Genomic DNA, 9,942 nt, shown 5'->3' on the forward strand with positions numbered 1-9,942 from the left:
ATGATGTTAACCGTTAAATATTAAGCAGGCAATTTACAGATTTTAAAGGGCCAGGTGACGTGAGCCTCCGTACCCCGTTTAAAATGACTGACTGGATAAAAGCTGCAAGGAAGGAAGCTAGAATAGACGAATGAGAGACAATGATTTGGATATTAGAAAAGTTTTCTAAACATCATTCCATACGGAAGATGCGGATTTCTATTATACTTTTAAAATCATGATGAAAGAAGTAAATGAGATGAAACAAAATCAAATAGTAAGGGAAGTACCGTGCATGAGTGTCCTTTCATATTTGTACACGGGTTACTGTATTTATGTTTGCGTTCGAAAGGTGTAAAGGTAATGGCGATATTCTAAGACACGATATGTGATATTGCACCCGACGAGTGGATATCTCTTTTTTTCTGTATGAATAAACAAAATTTCTATAGTCACAAATTTCGCTCTGGGTAAAGGTGTCATCTACATAGGCCAGGGAGGCTATGGTAGGCGGCCGTTACTGCCATACTGCTCGTGTGCGAAATGGAAAAGTTATCTAGTTATTTTTTTTCATGTGCATAAAAAAAAATATTTAATTTTAATGGCATAGCAGATTTAAATAAAAAATGCATCAACATGCTCAGAAAAATCTTAGTTAATGAAGACACTCGTCCTTTCGAGAGGAAAGATATTATATTCGAATGATTTCAGTTTCAATTGGCAGATATACTTCTCTATCTCAGAATTGTATATTATGATTTATTGCCATAAATAATTTTAAAAGAACATATAGATTTATAGATTACAAGTGTATAGATCAGACCATTTTTTCAAGGACAAGCTAAACAAACAACGGTATCTGTGTAGGAGTCCCTTGCTCCTTGCTCCCCTTATCCATCACTTTAAAGGTGAAAACTTCGATGTTGCAACATTTCTGAAGAGAATAAGAACATTATAGTAAGGAATGTATTCTCGTCATTAATAAAGAATGCCATTTTTGTATTCTGTAACAATCAAGCAATTCTTCATTAAAAAGGAAAAATATTTCTTTTAATAAAATTGTGTTAAAGGAATTTCTCGAGAAAATCAAACTCGTTTCTTTAAAATTCGAATAAAAACAAACAAACTTGAAGGTACTCACCTCTTTTGTGTTGGTGACCAGCTGGCCGGACTAAAGTGATACAGTATGATACTTCTTCCTTCTCGTTTCTACGTCTGGCAGCGAGATCGGCAGGCGAATCAGCGGCGATCCCTAAATCTGAAAGTCAAAGATCACTGCAGGTGATGTCTTACGTGTTTAACATCATTTGTCTTTCCGTTAAATTTGTGAGACAGGATAAGAAGGTGAAACCTAAAGTTTAAGAGTGGTTAATATTGGCAGTTCTGAACCATTAAATTGCTTCCCATCTGACTTTAAGTACTTCCTAAATTGCTTCCTATAGCTTAAACCCAGGCCGTATGATTAATTTGATATATTTGACGTGAAAAACAAATTCTACGGTATGTGTAATGAAGGGCATTCTCTAAAGAAATAAAATATCAAATTATACCTGAATGATAGATATATATATATTGAAACTATTACTTCCTGCATCATATCTTAATTATTCCTATTGTATATTTCTAAACAAAACCTATACAACATACAATATGTAAAAGTAATATTAGGTTGCAAGATGTATGCAACCACCAAATTAATTGCCACAAGTTACGTTCTGGAGGCATCTTTATTTATTTATCATATGTTTTTCTGCAAATGTGTTTTTACAGACATTTGTTCATTGCCATGTAACCACAACTGCATTTTCAATATTTCATATAAAAGTGTTTTTTTTTCTTTTTTTGTCAGAAATTCATAAGCTAAAACATCTTATAAAATACCTATATAATCCATGTTCTTTGAATTATAATTTCTGTTTCTTATAAATCGCATAACTCAAGCACCTTACATCTGGCAACCATGAAGCCTCTCTCGTCGGGCACTGTGCCGTGATAGAGTATTTAAGATCATTTATGAACTTCAGAATCTTTTAAATATGTTACCTTTTCAATACTCATCGGTATGAGACGAAATACACGTATGTGAAACAATATGCTGATAAAAAATCATTGGTAATTAACGTAATATCACAATTATTAAAGTATGCTTTCTTCAGAATGTATTGGTAGAGCTTTATATTGCTGTATCTGAAAGAAAAGGGGGATACTGTAAATCCTTCCCTTTATATATATATATATATATATATATATATATATATATATATATATATATATATATATATATACATATACATATACATATACATACACACAAACACACATACACACAAACACACACACACAACACACACACACACACATATATATATATATATATATATATATATATATATATATATTATATATATATATATATATATATATATATATATATATATATATATAATATATATATATATATAATATATATATATATATATATTATATATATATATATATATATATATATATATATATATATATATATATATATATATATATATGCGTGTATATGTGCGTGCTTGTGTGTATATGTTCGTGCATACATGCATGCGTGTGTGTATATGTGTGTATGTGTGTGTGCATTCGTGCATGTGTGTGTGTGTATGCGTGCATGCGTGTGCATGTGTGGGTGTGAAAGGTGCAAAACCAAGAGTCAGCATCACGGCTTGTTAACACCGACACAAAACGACTTCAAATTCAAAGTTCCTGCCTCGTCTCTCTACTCCTTTCTCTCGCTTAAATAACTGCCCTGTTGTGAAGTACGGTGAAAGGAATTAAGCAAATTAACCTACTTAGCTATATGTTAATGAGCAGGGTATTCATTAACCGGTGCGGTATGCAGTGTGTTTATGTGTGCGCGTGTGTGTGTGTTTGATTATTTTTAGTTTGTTTTATCATCATTGCCATTCTTCTTGTTCTTCTTATTCTTATTATTATTAGTTTTGTTGTTATTATTATTATTGTTGTTGGTTATTTTCCTCTTTGTCAACGTTGTTACTATCACATTTACACTAATTCACTATGATGACTATTATCATTGTTATTATTATCATCATCATTATTATCATTATTTTCATCATTATCATTATTTTCGACATGCTTTTTATCACGTTTATAATTTTATTATCATTATCATTATTATCATCATTATTATCATTATTAATTTCCTTATAATCATTGTCATTGTTACTGCTATTTTTATCCTTGTTGCTATTATTATCATCATCTTCCTTATCATCATCATTAATATTGTCCTCATCCTCATTGCAATTTTCATAATCATCATCTTAGTTATTATCATTATTATCATTGACATTTTTATATGTATCATTTTATCATTATCAATCATATCATCATTTAGATATCATTGTTATCATAATCATCATCATCACCATTGTGAGTTGACATTTCTATTGGTATAATTTTATAATCATCAATTATATCATCATTTAGTTATTATTGCCATCATTATCATCATCACAATTGTAAATCCTCATTATAATCATAGATGATATCATGGTAAACTATTTCTCTCTATTCTTTCTCGCAATAACCCAAGGATCTGAAGCGGAAGATGATGAATCAAGGGAATTTTATTCTTGTCGCCTCGTGCAAAAGAGTGACAATCGCATGAAATACTCCTTAAAGATTATTTACTCAGCTGTGGCAACTCGTATAAGAAGGGAGGGCAAGTAAACATGTAAGAAAATAAATATACACACTGACTACACCTTTACGCCCAGTACACAGGAAACAGTGTTGAAGAGTACTTGGCACCAAACATAATAACAATGCGTCTTTTCAACATAGGGAGAACACGAAAACAACAACAAAACACTGAGATAGAAAGCAAAAAAACAAGAGAGAGAGAGAGAGAGAGAGAGAGAGAGAGAGAGAGAGAGAGAGAGAGAGAGAGAGAGAGAGAGAGTGAAAGAGAGAGAAAGAGAGATAGAGAGAGAGAGAGAGTGTAACCCGCTAGCTGCCGCCAGTTGTATGCCACCGGTGCCAACAGTTGTAAGCCACCACTGCAGAAGTTGTCCCGCTGCTGGCGGTTGTAAAGCACTCGCTGCCCTGGTTGTGATCCCATGGATAAACAGACAGTCCTTCACGTTCACATGTCATGGTCTTTATTGTGGACTCTTGTTAATACACTAGGCTTCTGCCAAAGGCCGGAGGTCAAAGCTGTTCGCTCTTGTCTGTCTGTCTGACCTGATCTGCCTTGATCTGCCTTCTGTGTCCTTCTTAAGTATGAATCCTGATTCACTTTCTACGCCTTAAGCCTTCCGTTAGCAATTACAGCTGCTGGGAAAAGCTGGAGTTTCGAGGCGGAAACGAACGCAGGAAACAGGACACGCCAGGTCAAAACAGACTGCCAACGATATAACACTGAATTAAGTTGAAATATATAATCAATGCCTTAGGTCGCATAATGTTCATTACCAGCGCCTTACAGAGAGATGAAGAGAGAGAGAGTGAAAGAGAAAGAGAGAGAAAGAGAGAGAGAGAGAGAGAGAGAGAGAGAGAGAGAGAGAGAGAGAGAGAGAGAGAGAGAGAGAGAGAGAGAGAGAGAGAGAGAGCAAGAGAAAAAGAGAAAAAAGAAAGAGAAAGATAGATAGATAGACAGATAGAGAGAGATTTCTCCATCTTATACATATTCTCTCTTTCCTTCTATCATATCACTGTCAAATGAAACGCAGCGACCCACCAAGTGACTACTGGTCCGCGACACCCTACTTTGAAGTAAAGCCTTGCTGTAGAAAACGGGGACGCCGTCACGGTTAATGACGAGCAGCCGAGCCTCGAGGGGGGACTTCTGAATTAATAATGGCTTGCTCAGTCAGGTTCAGCATCGTGAGGGGGGGAGAGGAGGGGAGGGGGGGGGGAGTTGAGGTGTACTTTCCTTCTTTTTCTTTATCGTAAGGGGGAGGGACCTTATGATACAATGTCACTGTATAATGATCATGTTTTAATACTGTATCTACTTTGCTATCATTAGAATATTATAATCAGAAGACTTGAAACTAAAACATAAACTCAATAAAAGTTTCCAAAAAGGTTAGAAGAATGCTTCATTAGTATATCATCATTCCTACTCATAAAAAGCAGTATCTGTATTGCTAGTATCACATTCATTATCAGTACTATTATCTCCATCATTATAAAACCGATACTATGCAGCTTTATACAATACACAGAAGCATTATTTTCAAACTAATGAACTTTAGTCTATTAATGATCTTCAAAGCAGGTAATATTACTATATGAATCGATAATTACAATACATAATTGGTGGCCTATTTTCAATGATTTTCTCTCTCATCTGTGAAGAATCGTTGATAAGGCCTAAAAAACAAAAACAAAAAATGAAAAGATACAGATAAAGCGATCTTCCTCTCTCCCTTTTTCTCTCAATCTTTCATCCAATCGATAAAGAGAGGGAGAGAGAGAGAGAGAGAGAGAGAGAGAGAGAGAGAGAGAGAGAGAGAGAGAGAGAGAGAGAGAGAGAGAGAGAGAGAGAGAGAGAGAGAGCGATGGAGTTGAGCGCGAGGAGAGACGAATGAGAAGAAGTGAGTGAGAGAGGGGGGAATCGAAGATGAGGAAAGGACGGGGGATGATGAGTGAACAGAGGCAGCCAGAAGGAGAGAGAGAGAGAGAGAGAGAGAGAGAGAGAGAGAGGAGAGAGAGAGAGAGAGAGAGAGAGGAGGAAGAGAGGGAGAGAGAAAGAGAGAGAGAGAGGAGAATGAGGGAAAAAAGGAGGAGAGATGAGAGGAGGGAGAGAGAGAAGAGGAGGAAAGAGAGAGAGAGAGAGAGAGAGAGAGAGAGAGAGAGAGAGAGAGAGAGAGAGAGAGAGAGAGAGGCAGACATAAAGAGAAGGGACGAGGAATGGAAGAGAACGAGATAGCAGATGAAAGAGAGAAAGATAGAAACCAATAGATAGACGTTCTGAAGACAGACAACCTTCACCTAGTTCTTCTGAATTTTGAGAGCAAAGCGCGCAGCACATTAGCGAGAAGCACACTGTATTAACAGAGATATCCCAGCCCACCTTGAGTTTATTGCGGTTCCCAGAAAATCCCAAAATCTATTTTCACTTCCATGATATTTCCCGGCCTGGAAAGAGAAAGTGGAAAGCCTTTTCCAGGTCGGAGCCATTGCTGGAGTGTCCGCGGACTCAGGATTTCGTCTGTTTTATCCGAGATCCGTTGTATCGATCTCCTAAAGGGTATCGGCCATTTTTCAGCGATGCTGATACTTTATTCCAGCCCTAATTATCATAATTAGGGCTGGTGTGTTCGATTGTAATGCAGCGCGGGACCGATCAGGAGGGTTTGAGTCCTGCTCACGATCTGAGGGGGGGAGTCATCCTCTCGGGGTAACAGCCGTTACCTGCCGAATAGGAGTCTTTCGAGAGAGCGCGTCACGTGGAATTAGGTCATTCATTATTTTGTGATTATTATCGAGATAACCTTTAGTAATATTGTTATTACTCTATAATTATTTCGTTGTTATGATATATATATATATATATATATATACATATATACCATGAAAAAGGAAGAGCAGGAGGGGAAAGGGCATGAAAAAGGAAGAGCAGGAGGGGAAAGGGCATGAAAAAGGAAGAGCAGGAGGGGAAAGGGCATGAAAAAGGAAGAGCAGGAGGGGAAAGGGCATGAACAAGGAAGAGCAGGAGGGGAAAGGGCATGAAAAAGGAAGAGCAGGAGGGGAAAGGGCATGAAAAAGGAAGAGCAGGAGGGGAAAGGGCATGAAAAAGGAAGAGCAGGAGGGGAAAGGGCATGAAAAAGGAAGAGCAGGAGGGGAAAGGGCATGAAAAAGGAAGAGCAGGAGGGGAAAGGGCATGAAAAAGGAAGAGCAGGAGGGGAAAGGGCATGAAAAAGGAAGAGCAGGAGGGGAAAGGGCATGAAAAAGGAAGGGCAGGAGGGGAAAGGGCATGAAAAAGGAAGAGCAGGAGGGGAAAGGGCATGAAAAAGGAAGAGCAGGAGGGGAAAGGGCATGAAAAAGGAAGGGCAGGAGGGGAAAGGGCAGGAAAAAGGAAGAGCAGGAGGGGAAAGGGCATGAAAAAGGAAGAGCAGGAGGGGAAAGGGCATGAAAAAGGAAGAGCAGGAGGGGAAAGGGCATGAAAAAGGAAGAGCAGGAGGGGAAAGGGCATGAAAAAGGAAGAGCAGGAGGGGAAAGGGCATGAAAAAGGAAGAGCAGGAGGGGAAAGGGCATGAAAAAGGAAGAGCAGGAGGGGAAAGGGCATGAAAAAGGAAGAGCAGGAGGGGAAAGGGCATGAAAAAGGAAGAGCAGGAGGGGAAAGGGCATGAAAAAGGAAGAGCAGGAGGGGAAAGGGCATGAAAAAGGAAGAGCAGGAGGGGAAAGGGCATGAAAAAGGAAGAGCAGGAGGGGAAAGGGGATGAGAAGGGAGGAGCAGGAGGGAAGAGGGCAGGAGAGAGGGGGGGCAGGAGGGGAAAGGGCATGAAGAAGGAAGGGCAGGAGGGGAAAGGGCATGAAAAAGGAAGAGCAGGAGGGGAAAGGGCATGAAAAAGGAAGAGCAGGAGGGGAAAGGGCATGAAAAAGGAAGAGCAGGAGGGGAAAGGGCATGAAAAAGGAAGAGCAGGAGGGGAAAGGGCATGAAAAAGGAAGAGCAGGAGGGGAAAGGGCATGAAAAAGGAAGAGCAGGAGGGGAAAGGGCATGAAAAAGGAAGAGCAGGAGGGGAAAGGGCATGAAAAAGGAAGAGCAGGAGGGGAAAGGGCATGAAAAAGGAAGAGCAGGAGGGGAAAGGGCATGAAAAAGGAAGAGCAGGAGGGGAAAGGGCAAGAAAAAGGAAGAGAAGGAGGGGAAAGGGCATGAAAAAGGAAGAGCAGGAGGGGAAAGGGCATGAAAAAGGAAGAGCAGGAGGGGAAAGGGCATGAAAAAGGAAGAGCAGGAGGGGAAAGGGCAAGAAGAAGGAAGGGCAGGAGGGGGAAGGGCAAGAGAAAGGCAGAGCAGGAGGGGAAAGGGCATGAAAAAGGAAGAGCAGGAGGGGAAAGGGCATGAAAAAGGAAGAGCAGGAGGGGAAAGGGCATGAAAAAGGAAGAGCAGGAGGGGAAAGGGCATGAAAAAGGAAGAGCAGGAGGGGAAAGGGCATGAAAAAGGAAGGGCAGGAGGGGAAAGGGCATGAAAAAGGAAGAGCAGGAGGGGAAAGGGCATGAAAAAGGAAGAGCAGGAGGGGAAAGGGCATGAAAAAGGAAGAGCAGGAGGGGAAAGGGCATGAAAAAGGAAGAGCAGAAGGGAGAAGGGCAGGAAGGAGAAAGAGCAGGAGGGGAAAGGGCATGAAAAAGGAAGAGCAGGAGGGGAAAGGGCATGAAAAAGGAAGAGCAGGAGGGGAAAGGGCATGAAAAAGGAAGAGCAGGAGGGGAAAGGGCATGAAAAAGGAAGAGCAGGAGGGGAAAGGGCATGAAAAAGGAAGAGCAGGAGGGGAAAGGGCATGAGAAAGGGAGGGGAGGAGGGGAGAAGGCAGGAGGGGGGAAAGGTAGGAGGGGGAAGGGAACGAGGGGGGAAGGGCAGAAGGGCAAGAGGGAGGAAGAGCAGGAGGGTAAAGGACATGAAAAAGGAAGGGCAAGAGGGCGAAGGGCATGAGGGGAAAGGGCATGAGGGGGGAGGGTAGGAGGGGGAAAGGCAGGAGGGAGGGTATGAGGGGGAAGGACAGGAGGGGGAAAGGTAGGAGGAGGAAGGGCACGAGGGGGGAGGGTAGGAGGGGGGAAGGGCAGATGGGCAAGAGGGAGGAAGAGCAGGAGGGGAAAGGGCATGAAAAAGGAAGAGCAGGAGGGGAAAGGGCATGAAAAAGGAAGAGCAGGAGGGGAAAGGGCATGAAAAAGGAAGGGCATGAGGGGAAAAGGCATGAGGGGGGAAGGGCAGAAGGGGGAGGGCATGAGGAAGGAAGGGCAAGAGGGAGGGAATAGCAGGAGAGGGAAGGGGCATGAGGGAGAAGGGAGGAGGGAGGAAGGGCAGGAGGGATGGAGGGTTGAAGAGAAAGAGCAGGAGGGAGAAGAGAAGGAGGGGGGAAGGGCAAGAGTTGGAAGGTGCGTGGTGGTTACCAGGTATTGCGTTACTTCAAGGATTTAACTTTGATGTTGATTGAGTTGAATAAATCATGACGTCTGTGATATCACTGATATAGGCTAGTGTGTGTGTGTGTGTGTGAGAGAGAGAGAGAGAGAGAGAGAGAGAGAGAGAGAGAGAGAGAGAGAGAGAGAGAGAGAGAGAGAGAGAGAGAGAGAGAGAGAGACAGACAGACATAGAGAGTGAGTGAGAGTGATAGTGAGAGGTAGCAGTAGAGGGAAATGAAAGAATGAAAGAGAGAGAGAGAGAGAGAAAGAGAGAGAGAGAGAGAGAGAGAGAGAGAGAGAGAGAGAGAGAGAGAGAGAGAGAGAGAGAGAGAGAGAGAGAGAGAGAGAGAGAGAGAGGGGGAGAGAGAGAGAGAGAGAATGAAAGAGAGAGAAGAGAGAAAGAATGAAAAAGAGAGATTGTGATAATTTTCATGTAACTCTATATGATAGATAAAACACGCAGTTATTAAAGATAACCACATTACCTTTCAAAATAATTCAATAATGTATAAAAACAACATAAACAACAAAAAAACAATAATTTTATAAGTTATATGTGGCGATCTCTCCTTAGAGTTTCTCGGTGATAGTTTCCCATTGCTCATTTCTCGTCACTTTATTTCGGACACATAATATGACTAAATAACAGAGAATTATTCAGCAAATATTTGAAAGAGAGACGTATAAAGTGTTATAATTACACTACATCTGAATGATTGGAAATACAATATTGAAATTGTCATCCGTCAGGCTTCCTGCCAGTGACCTAGAAAAGTAAAAATACACCTCCGGCATTACATTCCCCTCTTATAACTGTCCAGCGATGCATCT

The sequence above is a fragment of the Penaeus japonicus genome, unplaced genomic scaffold (assembly GCF_977035675.1).
Source record: "Penaeus japonicus unplaced genomic scaffold, GWHDUDI00000001_assembly GWHDUDI00000031, whole genome shotgun sequence".
In the NCBI taxonomy this organism is placed as follows: Eukaryota; Metazoa; Arthropoda; class Malacostraca; order Decapoda; family Penaeidae; genus Penaeus; species Penaeus japonicus.